Genomic DNA, 23,432 nt, shown 5'->3' with positions numbered 1-23,432 from the left:
GCATCTTCACCTGTGGGGGCACCGGAGGGACAGTGCCAGCCTCTAACCTTATATCTGTCCTGGAAGCTCTCTGAGGCAAATGCAAGTTCCTGGTGGGAGACTGCAATACTCAGAGCAAGGAGACCCCATGTTCTGAGGCTTTTTAGAGTTTTTGTAATATGGACTATCAACCCCAGAACTAAGTTAGTATGGAGATGAAAAATTCTTTATCTTCTTAATGGCACCAGAATGACTACAGAAGCTATAGGGTGTGGGATACCTTATTCTGTAGTGTGGTCGGAACGTATGGATACCAAAGTCCTGTCCTCTTCTGTTCCTGGCTGCTTGTGCAAATATCACTGTGTGCTTGTATCAGCTGTCTGCATTTTGGTATGAGAATGTGGAATGTTCAGAACTGGGATAGAAAGCTGGTTTTAAACATGCTGGGAGAGGAGCATCTGCAAAAGATCACAAGTGTGACTAACATCTGCCCCTCTAGAGGAAATTGCCAATGTACCCATTTTATTTCAGATAAATCTTTGAATGCTGCAATGTTTACATATTTAAATGCAGATTTGAAATGGAAGAAGTGACTAATTAATTTAGCTTGGGCTCTTAACATTTGCATTGTTTGCAATTTTAATTGAACATTGTGTTCCCAGGGTTAGTGATTTTTACTGCAGCTCAGACTGTGCTGTAAGTAGTTTTATGTGTAGGAAGGGCAAAAAGAGACTGTGAAAGAGGGGAATGTATGGCACTGCTGCAAGGAATCTGAAAACAAAAGGCTCTGCTGTTACTCCATTGTTTGCAGTGTCTGAGACATGGACTTGGATATGAATGATCCAAATCATTTGTTACGGGTGCTAACATCCTTTGTGTCGTCGTTGTCCCTGCTCTGACCTCTAGTCCCGTTTTTGAGCACAGTAGAGCAGTATGGTACCCAACGTGAATGCAAGTGGGATTGCACCAGGCCTTTGCACTGATGCTTTCCCAGCAAGGATATCAGAATCAGCCTGCCACAGCTTCTGGCAGATTAATACACAGGGGCAGGAAGGTGAGTACTTGTGTAATAATACTTTTCTGTTATTTTTCTAAAAAGAAAAAAAAAAAGGAGACTTCTATTTTGATACTGCTGCCATCTGACACTGGACTGCAATTGCATAGATTAGCTGCAAAAAAAAAAGGCAAAAAAGGTACCACCACAGCGGGCAATATGCACTAGGATTTGGTAAAATTAGAATTGCATGTGCTTTTTCTGCTCTTGTCTTTTCTGAGTGGAAATTCTTTTTGGCTTGGATTGGCACTTACAAATGTAAGAGACCATGTTTTTGTGTCCTACTCAATATACATGTTGATGTCATTTTGGCCTGTGAGTGATAAAGCAGTATGAATAATGGCACTTCTAGAAGGGTGAAGAAGACAGAAGTCCAGAGGAGCGGGGCTGGAAGCTGCCTGTGTTTCAACACAGTGGACAATTTGTGTTTTTTAAATCAAACTGGATTCGTGGTGTAGACTTTTTCTCTCCTTTCTGTAACTCATTGGGAAGTAATGATTCTCATATACAAAATTTTGGAAATAAAGTGTAAGAACCCTATCTGCCAGGGAAGAGAAAACATTCATCTGCAGAAAGAGCTGCCTTACAAGTGGGTCAACTTTCATATATAAAGCTGTCTATGACAGTTACTGTAAGCATTGAATTGCCTGTTCCCACTTTTGTTTTCTGGAATGTTCCCTCCCACCCCTCTTCATTTGTAGTAAAGATCAAGTAAAAGTTTGGTTAAAAAATCAAAACAAAACCAGATTGCTGATCTACATGGAGTTTGGCCATTTACTTCCTTAGTTTCAGTTTCATAGGCCTAAAGAGGGTCAAGAAAAGCATGTCACTGAGGAACAAGTTGTACAGTGAAACTGTGCTCACATCACAACTGTTTTTGAATGATAAAGTAAATAGCTGTTTGTACTAAAGGTGTAGACTCTTAACAGCACTGGGAAACTTGAACTTCACTATAGAAAATATGGAAACAGAAGTTGACAAATTCACATAATGATCCAAGTCAGTGTTGTTTCTACTTGAGCAGACAATCTTGATTTGAAGATTAGTCTGCCTGTGGTATGCTTTTCACTAGCTGTCAGCCAAGGGAGACAAGGGCTCCAGAAAGCCTGCTCCAGTGTGTTGCATATCAACTTTCCATGAGACAGTTCAGTCTGTTCTGTATTTCTTGTGCTCCTAAAATCCCTCTGGGATTTCTGGTGTGGGATTTGAGAAAATTAGTATCTCACTAGAGAGAGATAAACAGAGGAGACAGTAGCAGCCCTGTGTGAAAACACTTGGTAGTGCTTGCTTCTAATTTTAGACTTTATGAGAAAAATAATTGTCAAAAGGATTGCATATTAATGTGCAGAGCAATGTGCTGATGTCAGTTTAAAGCTAAAATGTATCTGAAGATCCAGCTTTTGCATGTCTTGCTGGCAGTTACTTGCCTTATATATACAGGCAATAGCTCATTGCATTATGACATAATGTGTCACTTACAGGAGGATCTGGCAATACATCAATTGCAGGCAACAGATTTCACCCCCTGCAGGAAGATAAAATTAAATCACTTATTTTATGGAAGGATGCTTGGTGAGTGCTGGGGAATTGCTCATCCATTCCTCCTGGTGTTGCTTGTGGGTTTTCTGCCATGAGAAATCTGCCACGCACTTGGATTCTTCAGTGTCGTGTGGATGTGGATGAATGATGTCTGTTTTCATCCCAGTGATGACTACAGATGAATTCCTTAGAAGCTAAGACTGGACAGCTATACATTTATTTAAATGAAAATAAATAAAAAATTAATAGAATAAGTGTTATTAGCTGCATGCTGTTTCAGCAAGGCTCGTCTGTCTTCTTGTGCTCTCCTCTCTTTTTCCACGTTGAACAGTATTACACTTCCTATTTTCTCTAAACCTATCTCGTTCTTCCCTTTTCTCCCATTGCTTATCAAAGATTCAGCACCAGTACTTCTCAGTACTGTGTAAAGAAGTACACTTTCATAATTTTATAGCATTCACAGAATCATTAGTTTTTATTCTATGGTGATTATAGTTGTAAGAGAAATGAGGAAAGGCTGATTAAATAAAAGAAAGGTTGTGCTGAAAATGTTAGTGATGTGAAGTTTTCACAGGTGTAATACGACAAAACTGTTCACATGTTTTAGTTGGATTCAAGCTCTAATATCTATAACCTCCACTCTGCTGCTGCTGATTGAAGTGATACAGTTCTCTCATCCTTCAGGAACCAGTCTGTCCTCTTTTTATTTGTTCTTGTCTAGGTCTGTGTAATCCAGCTTCAGCTGTGACTTGGCTTTAAAGCCAAGAATTTCCAAATATCAAGTTGGCCAGGAGAGAATGAAATAGGATTCCTAGTCAGTTCTTCATGGTCCCTCCTATTTTCCACTGCTTCTTCATCATCTTTGGATGTGAGTTTCAAATTGTTTGTGATTTCTGTGTGCCTTATAGCTGAGCGTGTGTTGTGTACTTCATTCTATAGAAGCTAAAATTCTAGGACCTCTCTAGGAGCATGTGCTGGAGCAAACTTCATTCATGTTGGTTTATTTCTCTTCTTGTTCCTTCAACTGACTGGTTCTGCTGATTTTACTGCCTTGCAGCTTCTGGTTCCAGTGGCTTGTATCTTCACCTGAACTTCCTTGTTATGCCAGAATGATCTCCTGGGTCAACAGCAGGAAATTGCTTGTGCTTAAAAATTGGTTGCTGAACACAGTGTAGCGATTTGGAACAGGAAACATGTTTTTCTTTTACTAGATAATGTGGGATACTTGTGCCTGGTCAGCTGTGCAGGTGTTGGGTGTTGCAGGTATATTTTCTCTCCATCACTACCGAAAACTCTTGCCGTTTTCTGTGAAAACATTATTTGAATATAGCAGTATCAGCTTTTATTTCAGAAGGTAATGTTTACTGGCAGGACCTAATGCAATTATTAGGATTGTCTTCTGTTATACATCTGGAGCAGTAGGTGGTGACAAGGTTATCAGTGCTTCTGTATAGGAAGTCTTAGCCTTCTCTGTAGCTCTTGAGAGGTGAAGATACATCTGTTTTGTTTTTCATTACAGACCAGTGCTTCTATTCTTAATTTTAGTCTCCACTGCTCAGACAGAAACTGATGTCCCCGATGAGTTGGTTGAAGCCTCAGTACCACAGCTTTAACCACCGTCATTATAGAAATATATTACATGTGTAAAATGACTTAAGGTAGGAAAAAGGCTTTTGTTCATTGCTGGTCTTTCAGAGTATCCAATTTTGCAATATATGAATAGATTTTTGAATTCTTTGCTTTATTCTTCTGCTAGTTAGTGGCCAGGAACACTTCAGGGGTAGGAAAGCTGAAAAACCGTACAGCTGAGTTTATTATTTAATCTACAGTTTGAGTGGAAAAATCTCCACAGTTCATTGCTGTCTCTCAATATTATTATAACTATGCTTCATTTTTTTCCTAATATTCTGTAGCCCTTGCTTTTAGCTGATAATGTCATTTAGTTCTGTTTATTCTCATTAGAGAGTGCTCAGGGATGCATTTGTTAAGGGAGTTTTACAAATGTGAACGAATAATTTGTTGAGATGAAGACCATCACTGAGCACATTAAATCCCAGCTTTTCTAACAGCTTTGAATGATGCGTGTGTGCACGACTTACTCACACACACTCTCACTGTCTCTGTCTTCTGCTTGGTGTCAAAGATTTTAGAATAACCAAACCACGTAACTCATAGAACATCTGTTCCTGTGGCAGCACCAAACAATGTGCACCAGATCCGCATGTTCAGTTTCCAGTGAGCTGTTTGTGAAGGCAGATGTGGATACAGCAAAATAGCTGTGCCATTCTATTTAAAGTTGACTCAAAACTCTTGTTTTCCATCCCTGTCATCCATTCTTCCCCAAAGGATGAGCCTTTTGTATGCAGTATCTCCACTATTTACCTCTTCCATTGTAACTGTTTTCAGCATTAGAAAATATTCCAGCGTAAAGGTAACTGTTACCTGAGACCTATGTGGATGTAGTCCAGGAAATGGTTTTATGTTTAGATGGAAACAAACAGCAAAGTGAGAACGAAGTTTTAAAGTGTATAAATAACTTCTGGTTGAAAATGGAGCCCATGAAGAGTGTAGTAGTGAAACCCAACCACCACTTGCAGATGGTTTCAGGTTCTGACAGGTAAATACATCTTCTTTATGCATCAAAGCTATGGCCTCTCAGTCAGCTCTGAGGGAATCTTTTAGTTAATACAAGCTCATTCCAGTTTCTGCAGGAAACTCAACATGACCGTGTAGTGTCAGAACTTCTTGTATGCCTCTATTTGTGACCCTTTTGGTGCAGAAGGCGACCTTGGTAATGTCTGTAGCAAAGCAATTGGGATATATATTAGTTTTGGATTTGGAATGTCATGTTTTTGCTATTTGCATGAAGTTATGAAAATAATTGTTCCATTTGTCTTAGAACAAAACAACAAAAAAAACCCAACCCTAGATGTTATTAAAAAAAAAAAAAAAGAAAAAGACCTCAGAGGATTATTTTCCCCAAATTCATCTGATATGTATTTGATTCTGATTTATGCAGAAACCTTTTGGAAGGGAAAGGGGACATTCCCTCAGGCCTCCTGCCACCTCCCCAAATGCTCTGTAATGATCTTGAATTTTCTTTCTGTTTTGCTATGAAGACATTCCTTATCTAATTTCTGAGCACATGAAAGTACTGGTCCAGTGACAGTCTTTATCCAGAGATGCAATGTACTGTAGCAGGTGGTGATCAATAGCATTAGATTAGTCTGGCCAGGGTAATAAAATCTGTACCTGTCAGCTCCTTCATACATCAGATAATGCCAAGTAAATACTGAACTCTTATCAAAATGTGTACATGGTAGAGTTTGGCAATAAATCTGTAACAAAGTCTCATGAAGTTTTGTACTAGAGTTGTTTCTGAACTCTAGTCTTAGAAAAACCCTGACATGAAATGAGGAGAAAAAGGAAAATTAGGTGCCCTTACTGCAGCCTGATTTGCTCTTGATGTAAGGTAATGATTTGTAATCCACGTGAAGGGCATGCTCTTGCTGTTTGCTTTGGTGCAGTGGGATGAGGATGAAAGAAAGAAGATTGGCATGAGGAGGAGCTGTGTCACTCTTGGTACCAAGATTTTTTTTCCGCTGCTGTTATGTTAAGTAAGATCAGGATTTAAAAAGTTCTTTACAGTCTTTGTAATCTTTGCATACACATTTTAGCCATTGCTTACATTTAACTTGAAAAATCTACACAGCATTTTGGTCATCTGCTGAATCCCAGCATTGACCAGATGTGGGAAAGCACAATAATATTACAACTTTTAAGAAATTCTCAAATTTTAAGAGGAAGCAATGCTAAGGCTTCCATATATTATTAAACCTTTCCTATTTGTTTTTAAAATGAGTCTGTAACTGACGCAGATTTTGCATGCTTGTATCTGTTCAGCAGGATAATGACTATTTTCTACAAACAAAACCACTGCTGTATATTCCAGCATACACAGCTCATTTCCTGGAGTCAGGCCTTAGAGCTGCAGAACTCCTTTTCTCTGCACATCACCTGCCTTGTCTTCTCTTTACTGTAGACCTACTAGCAAAAAAATTAAAATAAAACTCTACAGTTTTCTTATATAAATATTAACATCTAGCTTACACCATCTGTACATCACTTAAATGTTTGACATTTATGTTTTACATTTACATAAATCTTTTACTCCATTGCTCTTGACTTTTTGCTTATTTAGAAACTCATGTTTCCATTAAGCTTTTTTCATTTGTTAGCAATCTGTAGCCAAATTCTTCTCTGTGTACCTCAAGGTGACTGCGAATTGGATCATCACTGAGTGAACATCTGATGCAAATCCTGTGCTGCCATAGTTCTGTCTTGTGTTTTTTTTCCCAGCAGTCCATTTATGGACACATACAGTGTATGGCTGTTGGTTCAGGCTGGGAGCAAGCACAGGTTGCTCTGAGTAAATAAGGTGTTGCCTAACTTTATAAATTTCAAGTACGAACGTGTAGTTCCTACAAAATATTTAACTCTTGTCTGACTTTACTTGTAAGCATGAATTCCAATTTTCATACAAAAATATTGCTTTTAATATAGCTTATTCTGCCAGATGCATAGATGTGTGAAAATGCTACTGTCTCAGGAAACAGAGCCCAAATGCCCTTTTCCATGCAAACAATCAATACTTTCTGCTTCCCAGTATCATGCTTTCTTAATTAGAGCAGCGGCATCGCTGAAGGTCACAGCCTGTGACACTTGGTTTCACTTGGGCTGGATGTTGCCTGAAGGAATCAGGAGCTCCTGCTGTCACAGGGATGTGTTGGCAGCACAGGCAGAGTTCTCACTTGCAGTGTCTATGAGGAGAGATTCAGAAAGGAAATGTGTGTCACATTTCTGAGATACTGTGTGGCTGTTGCCTGAGATTTGAAATCCTTATTCTTTTTATGTTGTAAAGTTTGTGGGGTTATTTTTTTTCTTTTTTTTTCCCTTTTCTTCTTTACAATTAAGTGTTTTTAACTTCTTAATTTGCTCTGTAGCAAAAATGGCCATTAGTGTCAAGCAAAGTATATACGTTCTGAGGTTTGTGGGATATAATGTTTTTATTGAAGCTTTAATGCTCACTCATAAAATTTGAATTTAGGAAAAAAACATTTCTTGCAACACAATTAAATGCAGAAGTGAAGAGCAGAAATGTGAAGGTGATGATGTGAAGACCTTGAAAGGGAACCTGTAATGTCAGTGCATGTTACAACTTACCTAAAAGGAATTTTGTCTCAACATACGGTGTTATTCTGATGCAAGTCCTGAGAGCCATTGCCAAGGTCTGCATTTTTTGTATCAACTGGTGTGGCTCAGCTGAAAGCAGCTCTGGCTGATAGGAATGGATGTTGGTTCATTCTTCTTTCCCTTTTGTAAACCTGTTATGTTCTTACATTTCTGCATGGTATTACAGTGATAATTTCAATATTTCAGCTGGAATCTGTGGTACTTGCATAACATAATTTCATATAGTTTCTTTAGACCTTTGATCTACCTGACTAAATCTCTTCCATTCATCCAGACAGAAAATAATAAAGATAATGCCTTGGAAATTGTAATGTTTCTTTGGAAACTGACATGAGTTGATATTAAGTTTGTAAAGGCATCAATGTATCCCATAAATGGCCTTTTACCTCATAGCTAATGCACCTACTTCTAGGTAGTTGGAGTTTCGATTTTGTGTCAGTGGTTACAGTAGGTATGATGATATTGCTTTGATTTATATTTTGTAGCAGTTTAGATTCCTGCTCAGCTGACAACATGCGTCTTCTCTGATGGTATATTTGTGTTGTACAGTCAGTATCTCCTCAATTTCTGGTTGCCTCTTTCTTAGAATCATAGAATCATTTGAGTTGGAAGGGGTCCTTGAAGGACAGTAGTCCAACTCCTTTGCACTGAATGGACACGTACTTCTCTATCAGGCTGCTCAGAGCCTGCTGCAGCCTGACTTTGAGCATCTCAAAGGATGGGACATTCATCTTCCTTCTGGGCAACCTGTTCCAGTGCTTCAGTACCCTTATTGTTCTTTTCCTTATTTTGTCAAGCCACAGCCTGTGTGAGAGTTCTGCAGCACTACTGTGTGATGCCTAGTCTTGCTTTTACATGTCATTGGGATCAGAAGAGAGAGAGATCATCACTTTGAGCTCTTCTATTTCCAGGAAACTGTTCTTAATGCCAATGTGGGAAGCAATCCATTGCTATTTGGAGATGAGAAAGGTAATGGTGTGAAGCAGTTTCTGTTCCTGTAGGAGCAGTCTGTTTCCTAGCAGATGGCTTCTTAGCCTCTGAAATGGTTGCAGGGTCTGGGCTGATGGGTGACAGACAGCATAAACTCTTCCTGGGCTGCATGCATCCTTGGGGTGGTTCTGCTGAGCTTCAGAGTGTTTCAGCTGGAGAGACCATGACTACTCTTCTCCTACGTTTATGCCCTGGCTCTCCAATTACATCATTTAAAATGAATTATTGTAAAGTACAAAGTTAATATTTAGCATATTAAAGAACATCTGCTGTTAACCCAGTAAGGATTTCATTAGAAGGAAGTATGGGTATAGAATATCCCTTTGAAAGAGAGAAGCTTGATGTAGATGGAAAGCTTGCTAAGTCATTGTCTGTGCTGAAGTTGATAAACCATTCATTTTTTTTCTTAAGCCTCCTCAACTTTGTCTTTTAAACCTTTTCCCAGTCTTCTTTACATGGTGGCAGTTTTCCTTGGAGAGAAGTTTCTCTTAAAGCTTCTTTTTTAAGTACATTTTTCCAGTAATCTCTCAGTCATTTGACATGTTTTTATTCTTCTGTCAAAATGCAATAATGTCATAGCATAATTTAGGTCAATCTTACTTGTCTACAGTCATATAAATATATATAGAGACCAACTCTGAGAGTATATCCTTCATCTTAGTCCTGTATTTCCGCATCTACTGTTGCACATCTGACCATTGTTTTAGTCCTGATTTTGGCTAGAATAACAGTTAAAGCTTCTGAGGGCACGGTGTCTGTAAATAGAGAATGTAGCCACATAGAGAATAAAAAAAACTTTTGAAAGTGTTATTCTATGGAGAAAAGACATAGTTTTATTTACATTTCCTTATGTGAGCAGTGAAACAGGATTTCCTAAGGAGTCTGTCACAATGGGAGAGCTCATAAGGGCTATTAGAATACCTTCACCTTGGGCATTCTGACTTCTTTTTGGACAATTTAAATATTCCCCAAAAATGTCATTCTGTTATACTCATAAAATCATGGGCTGCTATACAAACTTTGCATTTATACACATAGATTTTATTTTTTGAAAGATGTCTAAATCTTGCTTGTAAACAGTGACAAACACTATATTGCTTTTCTCTCTCTTATATCAGTGAGAAAATTCCTGTGACCTTAATTTTAATACAATGCATTAAATGGAGTGATATCAACATTATTGGTAGATTCAGCATCCCAGCATGTGTTTGAAGTAGACACATTAGGTATGAAAGACATAAACTTCATTTATATTTGTGTTTTTAAATCTCCTTGGAAGATAACCTTTGATATAAAGTTGTTTGTGCAGTGATTGAGAAGCAGCCTGACTTTATCACAATGACTCTTGACAAAATTACTTTTCACACAACACAGTGAACAAAAACCTAATTTAATTTGTTTTATGATGCATAAAGATGAGCTGCAAGGGTTTGTTTATTTCCTTTTCTGGTTCTTGACCATAGAGATATCTGGAGCTGTTGATCTTCTTTAGTTTTGCTGAACTTGTCCTTTGAACATAGGGAAGCTTTTTAATGTCATCTTTCTCTGATTTTACTTCAAGGAGAAGGATGTATGTGTGTGTTCATTTTTACCATATAAACCTTTTTTTCAAATAATATTCCATTCTTTGTCAGGAGCTGGTGAAACAAATAAGCAAACCAGACTTAAAATCTGAATTCTAAAATGTCCTTCTTATTTCACCATTAATTTCACTGGCTTCTACTTTTGTAGTTGGTCATTAGTTTCCTAAGTTCCCTATTTGGATTTTCCTAGTAAGATGTAATAATCAAACTTTTTCACGTTAAAAATACCCTATTTTAAATGTTGGGGGTATCCCATGCTTTATCATCAGAAAGGAATAAAATACTGTAAGTCAGTTTTCCATGGACACGTTCTTTTCCTTTTTTCTCTGTCATATTTATGGGATGTAAAATGACAAATTTGGTCCAAACCTGGACGATTTCTGGTTACAGGACACAGTCCTGTGGGCCTTCAGCACAGGAATGATGCAGAGCTGTTGGAGGAAGGCCACAAAGATGATCAGAGGGCTGGAGCATCTTCTCTATGAAGAAAGATTGAGGGAACTGGGCTTGTTTAGTTTGGAGGAGAAGAAAAGACTCTGGAGAGATCTCATTGTGGCTTTTCTGTACTTTAAGGGAACTTATAAATAGAAGGGGATTGACTTTTTACACTGTCTAATAGTAATATGACAAGGGGGAATGGCTTTAAATCAGAAAAGTAGAATTTATTCTTAACATTCAGACTAAATTTCTTTACCCAAAGGGTGGTGAGGCCCAGAGAGGCTGTGGGTGCCCCCATCCCTGGAGGTGGTGCTCAAATGCAGGTTGGATGGGACCCTGGACAGCCTGACCTCATGGGTGGCAACTCTGCCAACAGTGTGGGTCAGAACGAAGTGATCTTTAAGGTTTCTTCCAACCTTAGCCATTCTGTGATGATTCTATGATTGCTTAAATCATTAGTCAAACTGTTATTCCACTGTTATTCATTAATCTGATATTAAGCTGGATATGTTATAACTAAGGTATTTTCTTCAGCAGAAGGAACAGTGCCTGCCAGCAAAGGAAATAAATTACAATGCTGGCTACCCAGTGCAGCCATTAATTCAGAGCCCTGTGCCTAGCTGGTCTCCAGCTGCTCTTGTGAGACCATCCTAGAATGGCAGCACTCGGGTAGGGAATGCTGATGAGTTATTGAATGTATTATGAGGGATGTAAATGATATTGGGGACAGTGCACATAGGGTAAATTGGTTGTTTCCTGGCTGAACTTTTCTTGGTGTTTGAGGACTTTGGCCCTATTCTTTGGAGGCTGGCTTGAGGTACATGGCCACTGCATTCTAAACTTGGGCATCCAGTGGGACAGGCCTGCAGAATTTGAAGGAAGTGAATTGGGTTCAAGTTTTAAAAGATGCAAAATTGATGAGGCTAATCCTTCCAAAAGCATGGCATCCACCATCAATATTGTAAGATATAGGTAAGTTAGCTTAACAAATCACCTCAGCCAACATTATTTGCAAGTACTGAATTAAGCAGGCAAAGGACCTGAGTGTACTGATGATGGATTTTCTATCTACCATGTAAGTCAGAAATCACATTCACCATTGGAAGCATCTTTCTGTTGTCTCTCATTTAATTTGTGTTCTCACTTGTGGGATATCTCAGTCAAAGCTGTGCACAAAAAGAGTTCTGCTTCTTCCAGAAGGTCTGAGCACCTGCTGGTATGTTCACACAGTGTTAGCATCAGGGTTTTTAGTATAGCTGGAGGCACTTGTGCATTGTGCCCTGAGTGAATAAGATCTAAATTTCTGTTGTCATTCTTTAGGAGATTCTTCTTTCCATTGCATCTTTGTCCCATTGCAGTGTTCTCGAGCTTCAGGCATAGGAGTATGAATGAGAGAAAGTCTTTTGCTGCACTGAGCGTTGGATTTGGTTTGAGTATTTAACAGAATCTCTCCCCTCCAGATTGTGGCAGCTCTCTTATTCCAAGATTATTTCTTATGTGACTTTTATATATTTCCTTGCACTGGCAAGCTCTGCCTCTTCTAAATCTTGATTTCATATTGCAGATCTATTCCTTCCCCTTGGCTTCTGCTTCACTGCGTGCCATTTGAGAGACACGCCTTTCAAGATGTGATGTGTTTAAGTCATTTCTGGTATCAGGGAGAAGACTTGTTCATTCTGCTCTCCCTCTAGCAGCTGCTTGTGACTGTATGTGTTCTGTAGGGCTGTGCTCCTGCTCCCTCTGAGCTTTTCTGCTTCCTCCTCTGTCAGCATTGCAGAGAGAACTGTTCTGTAGGGCTGCTCATGAGTTTGGAGGAGACTGGTCTGCTTCTTTCTCAAGAATCCCTCTATGGTCACTGTCTCTCACATAATGAGACCATAGCTAAGTCTGACTTAATCTGTAACCATTTCCAAATGCTTGTACTTTCTGGCAAGTTGCTGTCCTACAAACTAGTACATAAGTTGACAAGTCATTTTTAATGAGTCCTTCACTGTACAGATGGTTTGGGAATGTACATGCCAATAGTACCAATTCCTGAAGACTGATGGGTGGTATTTACAGTCTTTACAATCTACACTTGTGTGTGATAATTGGATTTTTCTTAATTAGGAAAAGTAGGTGGACAGTTTTGTCACTTAGCAAAGTCCTTACCAATTAAAAAGATCAATAACTTTCTTTGCAGAGCTTCTAGACTAAATATTCACAGAATGGATACCTGAACTGGAGTAGATGCGTGGAGTAATTGTTTGAGCTGTTTGCTGTAGATGAATGTTAGGTGTGAAAGCAGAGTCTAGTTTCACATGGATGCAAACCAACAAATACCTTTTTGCAGTCTAGCTGCCTTTTTTCTGCTGATTTATTTTTATAGAGATGTTAACTGTTGTCCTGAGAGCCAGCCCAAGACTCTCAAACACTGAAATCTTACCTAAAACCTTTTAAAAATATTTTATTTATTATTATGAATGTTTAAATAGGACATTAACATCTGTACTGCCTCTGCTGTAGGGTGCCATCAGTGTCATCAGGTAAGATAGACTGCACCCTGCTGGTAGGTGGTTGTGTACCCCATAGCACTATTCCCTGACATAGCTACCTGTTCTTGTGCTGCCCTGCAGAAGGCCGCAGTCTGGATGATGCTCAGAGCTTTGCAGTTGCTGAGCCCTGGCTCAGTTATGTGTGGATTCACAGAGCTGCACTCTGCTTTTCTTTTAAAACACAGCAATGTCTAACTACCTTGTGAGTTCATCAAACCCAGCATTGTCTTTCCTAAAACATAACTTTTATCCCTGTGTAACTTAATAATTGATTTCCTAATTTTCTTTATTAAAATGAATGTAGAGTGATATTTAAGCACAATGACACAAGCTACTTGTTATTATTAATAGCTTGTCATTAAATGACTTTCATCCTGCAAGATGAGAAAGCACTTCACAGGCTGTGTGCAGTGATGACTTCTGTGCTTCTGAAATGAACCTTCCTCCATGTGGAAGTGCAAAAGTGCATCAGAAAGGCTGAGCTGGCACTTAGATTTGTATTTAAGAAAGGAAGCAGAGTGAGCAGTTGTTTCTTTGCTGGAAGGCTTAAAGAGAAATCTTGAACTGTGGGGAATATGATAACTAAATGTGGACATCTTGGTGATTATTTTCACACTTGGTGTATGTGAATGTATTCAGATTCTGCAGAGAAGCATGAGAAAGCTCTCACCTCAAAGTTGAAAAGATCATGATCTGAAAATGGAAACTTTGCATTCCCACGTTGCTGCCTGTTCCCACTTCCCTCCATCCCCAGGATGGAGGAGCTCTGTGGAGGAGCAACTTCGGACTAGCTTTAGGGTAACCACCAAGAGTTTTAAGAGTGACCTTAATTTTATGGGAAAGCCTGTAGATTTTGATCTTCATGAATGGTTTCTAATGACTGAGGGAGGGGCAACAGACTGGGGAGTGTGTAGGAGAAATGTGAATATGAGCTGTTGAGAGTAGTTGCATCATTTGAAAATTCATCTGATTTTAATTAGAGAAACCTAATGGGATTAAAATGGCAAATGAAGTTATAGGAATTATTTAAGCAAATAGCTTTATTTGCCCTCAATTTGAACTGTTCAGATATGACCTTTAGCCTTCATTGATTGAAAGACAGTTATTCTGGTGGAATTTACTTTGCATCGGTTTAAGATGAGACAACATCTTTCTCTTAAAGAAAACATGTTAAAAATGAGAGAGATTCCTGTGCTGTCTTGTTAGCTTTCTACAGCCCCACCATGCAATGAGATGGTTCAGTTTTCATTTCCTGATTCCTCTGGAAGGTGAGAACACTTCAAAGCTTTCTCCCCTTATAGTGAGGTAAGATATATTTTTTGTTTTCAGACATCCATTGAAAAGCAATAGATCCTGAAATTCCATGCTGCCTTTGGCAGCTCCCTCCTGCAGAGCAGATTTTACATTTAAGTATGGACCTAGGCTCTTGTTTCTTAGCTTAAAAACCAAAGTCACAAGCTAACGTGCTACAGTTAGGTTTTAACATATGAAAGCTACTGGTCTTATGTAAAGACTCCGAGTTCCAGAAGAAAGAGGAGTTTTGCACCCTGTTCTTTGAATGGTCAGCACTGGGAACTGCTGCCTGCGTGGCTTAGATTGGCTCTCCAGCAGGGCTGCTTCTCTGCTATGCATGTGGTGAAACAAGTCATTGGTTTTCCCCCAGATGTGTGCAGAAAAGTTCATTAGTTGGCTAGTTCTTCATCATTCTTGCCAGCTGTCGTTGGCTAACAGACATAGGTTTTGGCAGATGGGTATGATAACGTCATTGTCTGGAAGTAACTGATGTGCTACTTGATCTTGCTGTTGGCATATTTGCTCATATATGAACTTGATTACTATGACTGAATTCTCAGCCTGTTAAAAGAGGCTTTGAGCTCCTTTTACCCTGTGTATATGGAGCATCACCAGCCAGACACTGAACATGGCAACGGTCCCAGCCTAGCTCTGCTTCTGAACAGAGCCCATTTTATGGGAGGTGAGAAGTAAATGGAAAGTCAGGATGCAGCAACCTTCACTCCTGCTAGAGTCCTCAGCATCTGCAGCTGCTTCAAGGAAAGTTCTGAGGGCCAGACCAAGCAAGCTGTGCTCTGCAAGTTCTGCTGGTGACTGAAATCAGGCCATTTTCTGTGTCAAGTAGTAACTGTTCCAGCGTGCTCAAAAATCCACAGGATTTTCTCAGTTTCTGCTCTTCAGCGTTTTAAAACCCCCTAGTGCATTTGGATAAAAGGAGAGTCCTTCAAATCTTCATACTTATCTGCAGGTTTTTAGGTGAAATTCTTTGCAGATTAAGTCCCAGAGAAATTTGTAAGGAATGTTAAGATAATGAGTACAGAATTCTACAGCAAGTGCTCAGCTGTGGGGCAGGCAGCAGGACAAGTGGAAAAGGGACATAAGTTAGTAAGAAAAAAACAGATATAAGAGTGAAAATACGGTCTGGAAATGGTGAAGGGTATGATCATAAACATGTTATTCAGGAGAGGGTGAGCAGGAAAATGGAGAAATATTTATGCACTTGTGGAGACTCATTTAAACGAGGGAGCACTGATCACAGAGGATTTCAATTACTTCAAGTTTGACTAGAATAAGAATTGTTTAATGCCTTGGAAAAGATACATGTTGTAGCATAAGATTGTTTTCTCTTATAATTTATATAAGCAAGTAAAAAAAAAAAAACTAAAATAAACCTCGGGAGATATTTTGGATTTAATCCCAGGAAACGAAGCAGGAGCTGTATGATAAATAAGATAGACACTGGTAAGCTTATGAGGTTGAGTGATCATAATGCGATTGGATTTGAAATATTCATGAGGCTGCAATATGTACAAAGAGTAGTGGCACAAAAATATTCAACTTTGAAAAGTCAGTATTTGAAGAAGTGTGTAATGAAGAAAATTGATGGGGATGCAACTACTGTCCCCAAAACAGTGTTGTGGGAGAATGAGGATCATGTTTTAGGAAGAGAAGATGCAGTCTACATCCTTCCCAATAAAATGTAAATGTCAAATGTGTCATTAGTCATCTCAAAGCAACATTGTTCAGTGAAATAAGAGACTGCAAAAGGATTAAAAAGAAAAGTCAGCCTTTGTAAATAATATAAAAAGAAAGTAGCATAAGAGCAAAAATAATCTGTGGAGGATACAAAGAAAAAAATGCAATACCATAAACAATCACATGACAATAACATACTGACAACGAAACTTTCTTCACTCTCAAAATAATGGCAATTAAATTAGAACTGAATGAAGTTCAAAAGAAGGCCCATTTGTTCCTGCCACTTCAAGGTTTTCCTAATCCTTTTTAATATTTTTTATCCCCACATACCTCAGTTCTTGCTCTTCAGAATGATGGTTTGCATGGCTTTGTTCACTTATGTCTCTCACTAGGATGATCTCTAATGACAATCCTGTTCATGACTCGCATTCCCTATTTCTGCATAAATTCCCAGTTAATTCCTAGTATTCCCCCAATCCTCTTACCAGTGTGTGCTGCCTGTCTTTTGAATTTATTGGTGCTGTCAAGGATAAATGAATATTTTTTTAAGACTGATTTTTAGATTGTGATTGGGTCTATATGCCTGACGTAGAGTTAAATGGAAATGGTCCACAGGTAATCTCCCAAGGATTACTTGGCCATTGGCTTTGGAGATGTAGACTCGCACTGTGGTTCTGACCTGCTTCTTAGCTCTGCAATGAGCCTGGGCTCTTCTGCCCCTTGTTGTAGGGCTGAGTAGTGCCTAAGGAGTCAGAGGTTCCTGAGTGCTGCTGTCCTTGCTCTGATAATAGCCAGAAGGTGATATTTTGACAGAGATAACTTAGGAGAGAAGGACAATTTCTGTAGGCTTTTATCACTATCTAGGAAGGAAGGACAAACCATGAGTAGTGTTATTACCAAATATAACTTCTCTTGGTTCTTTTCTTTCATAGTGAAGTGGGCTTTAAAGCTAGGTTACTGCTTGCTCTTGGTAGGTTATGACCTTGTGCTCTTAAAAATACAATACTGCTTGCTGAGTCACTGTTTTCTCTTAAGAGCATGAAGATAGATGAAAATAATATTGATACAGAATTAGTAAAAGAAGGGGAGGCAAAAACAGGGAGTCCTTGCCTGCCTTGCTGCTGGCACTGCTTGGCTGGCCTAGGGATCATGGAAAAAGCCAAGTGAATTCCAGGGATTTCACCTGTGTCAAGTACGGTTGGAAGTCTTTATAAACTGACAGAAAAGGCATCTCTCAATACAACCTATAGTACCTCCCTGTTAATTTGCTGTATTTTCAGTTCCTTTTCATCAGTAGTTGCTAAATTCTTTCCTCCCCAGTGTTCTGAATGATGGGTTGTCTTGTAGAAAGTATCTGCTGTTCTTAAGGCTTGAGATCATAACTGTCTGTTTCTCAGTGGTGGAGATCTTGTGGGATTTGATGGTCCTGTTGTGCAAATGACCCAGATTCTTTGTTTTAACTTCATTTACTCTTCTCTTGTGATTTATCCCACAAAAGGGGGTCAAACGGAATATTTCTTACTCAAGACTGACATTCCTGGTTGTTTCAGTTGTTCTAAAGGTGAACTGCGGTGTGATTGGCTGTGCTCTTAACTTGCTCAAGTGGAGTTCTTAAGATGTGCTCACATTTTTGTGTCTGATTAGGAAGATTGGCAAATTTGAAACGGAAATTAACTTAAGACCTTCCTTGTCTCCTGAACTAAAACAGTTTTTAAACAAATAATGTAATAGCTGTCACTATTAGAAGTTTGTATTGGCAAATTGATCTTTCAAACTGTTAATTTTCCTTCTTCTCTATGATTACAATGCACCAAAAGAAGAATATATAATTATAATAATTTATTAGTATATGTATATTTTTAATGTACATGAGATTGAGTCTCTTAGTGATGCCCACTGGTCTGCTGTTCAGCAGGAGTTATCAGGATTTTGATCATGTCTGCTCAACAGGTGCCTCTTCATTCTCTTCTATACTCAATCCTCCCTTTTTTTTTTCTTACTGAAGAAAATTTTTTCTGCCCCTATTGTTTAGAGAATTGCATTCTCCTGCTCAACTGACCCTAAAACATTCATTGCTCTGTGGTTGATTTAGCGTGCTTGCTTGCATGCTTGATAACAGCATAAATGTTATGCTTATGCACTCATCTATCTTGAAGTGCCTAAAAGAGCCCAGAATCCATCAGAGCTGGCAGCTGAGCCTTATGAATCAACTGTAGGCTGGTCAAAGCTGTGAAGATGGCTGGTGGTGAGTCCAAATTTTCATTCTTTCAGCAAAGTCAGCAGAATTGTAACCACGTGATGAGATCTGTCTCACCGTGTCACTTGTTTTCAAGCTAGATTGTCCCAGTTGTGTTGTGAAATTGCTGTAGTATTTGTTCAATTCATCATATGTATAATCTCTCTGCTTTGCTAGGGACGTTAAAGGTGAGAGGAGTTAATTATTTCTATGTGTTTTTTTTTTATCCTGACTAATTCTAAGACCTAGCTAACAGTGTTTGAATCCTAAATTCTTCCTCTCTGATTCATTCATTCTTCTCTACTTTGAAATGTCCATCTTGAAGAGTTGTTGTGGTCAGGGGAAAATAATTTGAATATATTACCAATGAATAAGAAGTGAAATTAAATATGAAGGAGAACAGTGACCATAACTGATGGATAAATATCTCAAAGCTGCTTTCAGGGGGCTAAAACTGAGAGATGCACAGTGCTAAGCTAGGCTGTTCTTCTCTGTGAGTGTGTGCAGAAACATCGTCATCAAAAGAATCTTCCCTAATATAAGTTGTTCTGAAATTAAATCTCTCCAGTGTTAGTAGTTGCTGGAATGTGGATTGCTTTTCACCCCATTTATACCTCTGATAATGAAATCTAAGAATTTGCTGCCTGTAGGAGTGTTGGGAGGATAGGAAGATCTGATTGTCTTGAAACCATATTATGTTAATTTTTCTGCCTGGACTATGGAAGCACAAAAAGCAATAACTCATTTATATGAAGACAAAATTCTTAGGATTGTTGCCATGGAAACGAAGTTGAAGAAGCATCACTTTTCCTTAAATAAATTCAATAGCCAAGCTAACACAGATTGAATGCACAACTCAACTACAGGCTCTTGCTGAATGGTGCAGCAGTTTTCCTACACACAGAGCTCCCAACATTGACACAGATGTGGGGCAGCTGCCCCTGCAGGGGTCAGCTTTTTGCATGAGTTAAAGGATTGTCCTTGGGCTGATGCAGTGTGTACTGGAGTGTGAGACAAGGGCCGCAGTAACTTGCTTGTATAGATTTACACAGGGGCTTAACCAGACAGGGAGCTCTTCCTCTGTGCTTTATGTTAGCTTGGTTCAAAGTTTATTAATCTTTGGAGACTTTAGCTTCTGCTCTGAATCAGAGTGACTTCAAGAGCTGTTCTCTTCATTGGTACAAATCTTGTTTTTACTTATGAACTTGAGTAATTGAGAAATCAGTGAAAAGTAAGCCCAGGATCTCTAGAGGGTTGGTGTCTCTGCCCTAAGGGGTCCCTCAACAAAGGATGAGCTTGCCTTTTCTGTAGAGGAAAAGGGCAGTGGCTTTTCACTCTCTGGGCAGCCTTTTGTTCTTGGAATGTAATATTTTAGTTTTAACATTTGTCTGAGTTCGCCTTTGTTTTAGCACTTAAAAGTGGCTTTATATAGTTTGACTCTGTTGAGGAGGAAGAGCTTGCTTGCATGTTTCAGTCTAAACAGCTGCAGAACAGCAGTGAGTAGAAGGAAGAAAGCTTGGAGGAAGATGGGAGGATGAGATTTTTTTATTTTATTTTAGTGAGCTTTTGTAATTTGGTACTATTCACCTTTGGGAGCTGAGCCAAAGTGGATTTGAGTCAATGGAGAGCCTTTTGCTGAAGCGTTGTGGGCTTTATATCGTTTCCTATGTTACCATGAAACCAAGTGGTGCTTCAGAAGCATGGAGTCGTCATGCTCATCAGGTGGGAAGTCTTCAGTCAGGAGGCCACTTAGTGCACTGATACACCACAAAGTTAGAAGAGGATTGTGATGGCTGAGCTGGAAGCACTGCGTGGCTTTGTACCACTGAAACTGTGTTTGATTCCTTCTTCCAAAGAAATCACTTGATTGCCTGTATGCTTCGTCTGGTCCTCTGTTGCCTTACTGTCTCTTGTTTATTCTTTTTGCATTGTTAAATGTGAGAAGAGCAGGAACTACCCTTGTAAACTCTCATGCAGATTGTTTTTGGTTTGTGTGAGAATTTTACATTTGAGAAGCTTGAGAGCAGGCACATGTTGTCAGCACTGCAACGTGGAGCCAGGGTGTAAATGCTGTGGAGCAGCAGGCAGCACGATCAAAGTTCACCAGCAGAGCAGCTGCAGCAGGGTTTGGTTATCCTGTTCTGTTAATCTATGCAGTGAGATATGAGCTGTTAGAAATTCATGTACGCTGTACATTGAGTGCAATGGAAAGCTTGGGATAATTCATGAGCAAAAATTCACCGTATTGTTCTCGATGCCTAATATTGTATTTATTGATTTATACTGAAATACAAAAGACACCAGTACCAGCCAGGACAGCTGTTGAGCATCACATATCCAGAGAGGATTTAATCCAAGCTTAAAAAGAACAAACACTTCTTTTTGAAAGTATTTTCTTCTGTTTAAATATTTTTTTGTGGTTAAATTGGGGAATATTCTACTGAACAACTCACATGAGTTGTGAAAGCTGCTCGAGATGTTGAAGTATGAAAGTATCCTAATTTCTGATCTTCCAGATGCTGAAGCATGTGAATATTTTAACTTATAAATAGAACTTGAGTTGAATTCACTTCTTTTAGACCAAGTGTCTAAGAAGAATGCAGATCTGCAATGAGCACAGGTGATGCTGTTTGGTGTTAATATGGCAGGTGGAGTATTCCTGCTTCTTTGTGTCTTTCCTCTGTGTGGTTTGTTAGATGAAATAAAGGCAACAGGGACACTTCTTTGTGTTTCTTGCTCCCATTTCTTACTGTCAACCTTGTGCTGATTGATCTTGTGTCATTCTGGATTTGCTGGAAAGTTTTGTGTTGGTTTCTCAGGGATAAAAGTAATGCAGGTGTCTAGCCCTGTATCCCATTGGAAAAAAGCTGTCTTTGCTCACTAGGTAAAACGGAGATCTTGATCTCTCTTTGTACCTTCCACATCTCTGCCGCAAAGGTAAATCCAAATATTAGACCAGAATGAAACAATCTCCTTTGCTACAGAAATTTAAACAGCTGCACATGAAAAGATAAAAAAATGTTTTGCCAAGTTAATCTCATATGATTTACTGCCTACGCCTAATCTGTTTGGAAGTGGCTATGAATATTCTAATACCTTTTGGAAATTCCTGCCAGGGATGACAGCAGCTGAGGAAAGCTGTGAGAGCTTTAGGATGGCTGCCTGTGGATTGCACACCTGCTTGCATGCCCACAGCCCTTGCAGTCAGACTCTTGAACAATGAAAATTCGTTGTTATTTGTTGCAGCAGTAAAAATAATTCTGTCTGCGTTCCCAGGAACTTCTGGAAGAGTCAGCAAATATGCAGATGACATCTGCAACCTGTTAAGCAAATTTACAGATTATACTGGAGGATTTATTGCTGTCAGGAGAGGCGAAGCAGAAGCCCCCAGAAGGCTGCCCCAGCCCTACCAGCTGGGGACTCCCAGCTGCTCAGTGAGCTGGGGGCTCAGCTCTCTGTGTCCCTCTCATGTGCCTGCTGCAGCCTTGGGACAGCTGGGGACAGCTTGGAGACAGCCAGGGTAGCGGGCTGTGGGCGTGCACCTATACTTAGCTTGCTGCTTCAATGGAGCTCCTACATCTGATGTGGGGTACCACTTCAGCACAGCGTGGGGATGTCAGCAAACGTATTATTGACTTCTGCTTTATTAACAATAAAAAAATAAAAACGAACAGTGGCTTTTGACATAATTCTCTCAAAATTGTTGAAACTCTCTGCTGTTACACCTGCCTGCTATGCTCAGTACACCTCCTGAATTAAATGCCAGATGGAGCTCAGATGGTACTTGTGAAAGGTCACTTCATTTCTGTAAAATCCTTTTGGTGTTATTATAGAAGGCTCTTCTTGGATGTTTTTCCACTTTACAAGGATGGTAAAACAAAACGCAGCAGAGCAGTGGCTACCTGAGAAGAGGCAGCCATGGCAGGAAGCATCCCAGTACGTGCTGCACACTGCTTTGTGTTTGTAGGTGGTTTTCATCTTGTACAAATACCCAATAAAATCAATTTAAGAAAACACGTGTACAAGAGAAAAAGAGGTAAAGTGTTTATGTAGGTACTGTATTTCCCCATTCCCATCCATGGGGTTGCAGCACAAAGGAGAAATCCAGTAATAGCTACAGGGGGCTCACAGAGGTTTACTGCTGAGGTGTTACATCTATGGCCAGAGTGATATGTGGATGGATCTGCCAGCACTGCCTAGGGGCCACCATTCTGGTGCAATGGGAAAGCAACACATACTGCAGGGCTACTTGCTATGTGCAGCTATTTTAGTTTAAGATGAAAAGCTTAAGTGTATTTTTGTGTTACTCTGGACAAGTCTTGAGCACTTCTTTGTTTCTGTTGACTGAACTGTTGCACGCTTTTATCTCCAGGGAGAAGATGACCGAGTGAACCATGAAGAGGTTTCTCACCCTGTCTGGTGCCCGGGGTCACTGTGGCTGCAGTGAGTATTTGTTGCTCAATACATAAGTATCTGCTGGTTCAATGTGAGTTTAAATCTGTGTGAAGAAGTGGTTCATGGGGAAGGGTGCTGTCACATAGCAATGAGGAGCTGAATGGGCTGAGTGCAGTGTGGTACTGCTGAGAGCAGGCAGGGCTGCAGTCAGGGACTGCAGGGTGAGCTGCAGTGATGTATCTAGAGAAATTGCCTAGAAGCCAAAATGTCTGTCTGCCAGGTCATGACCTTGTTCTCCTGACTTTAAGACAGGCCCAATTTTTGTAATTGTTTGATCATACGGTGTGTTTATGTGTGCTGAGGGATTCCTTTGATTTTTCATGGTCTTGTGGTGGTGTACACTACAGGCTGACTGGCCTGGCTTTCTGCGCAGGGTGTGG

The sequence above is a fragment of the Cyrtonyx montezumae genome, unplaced genomic scaffold (genome assembly GCF_038088225.1).
Source record: "Cyrtonyx montezumae isolate F1298 unplaced genomic scaffold, pur_monq_1.0 scaffold_16, whole genome shotgun sequence".
NCBI lineage: Eukaryota > Metazoa > Chordata > Aves > Galliformes > Odontophoridae > Cyrtonyx > Cyrtonyx montezumae.
Note: the sequence above shows the minus strand (reverse complement) of the source record.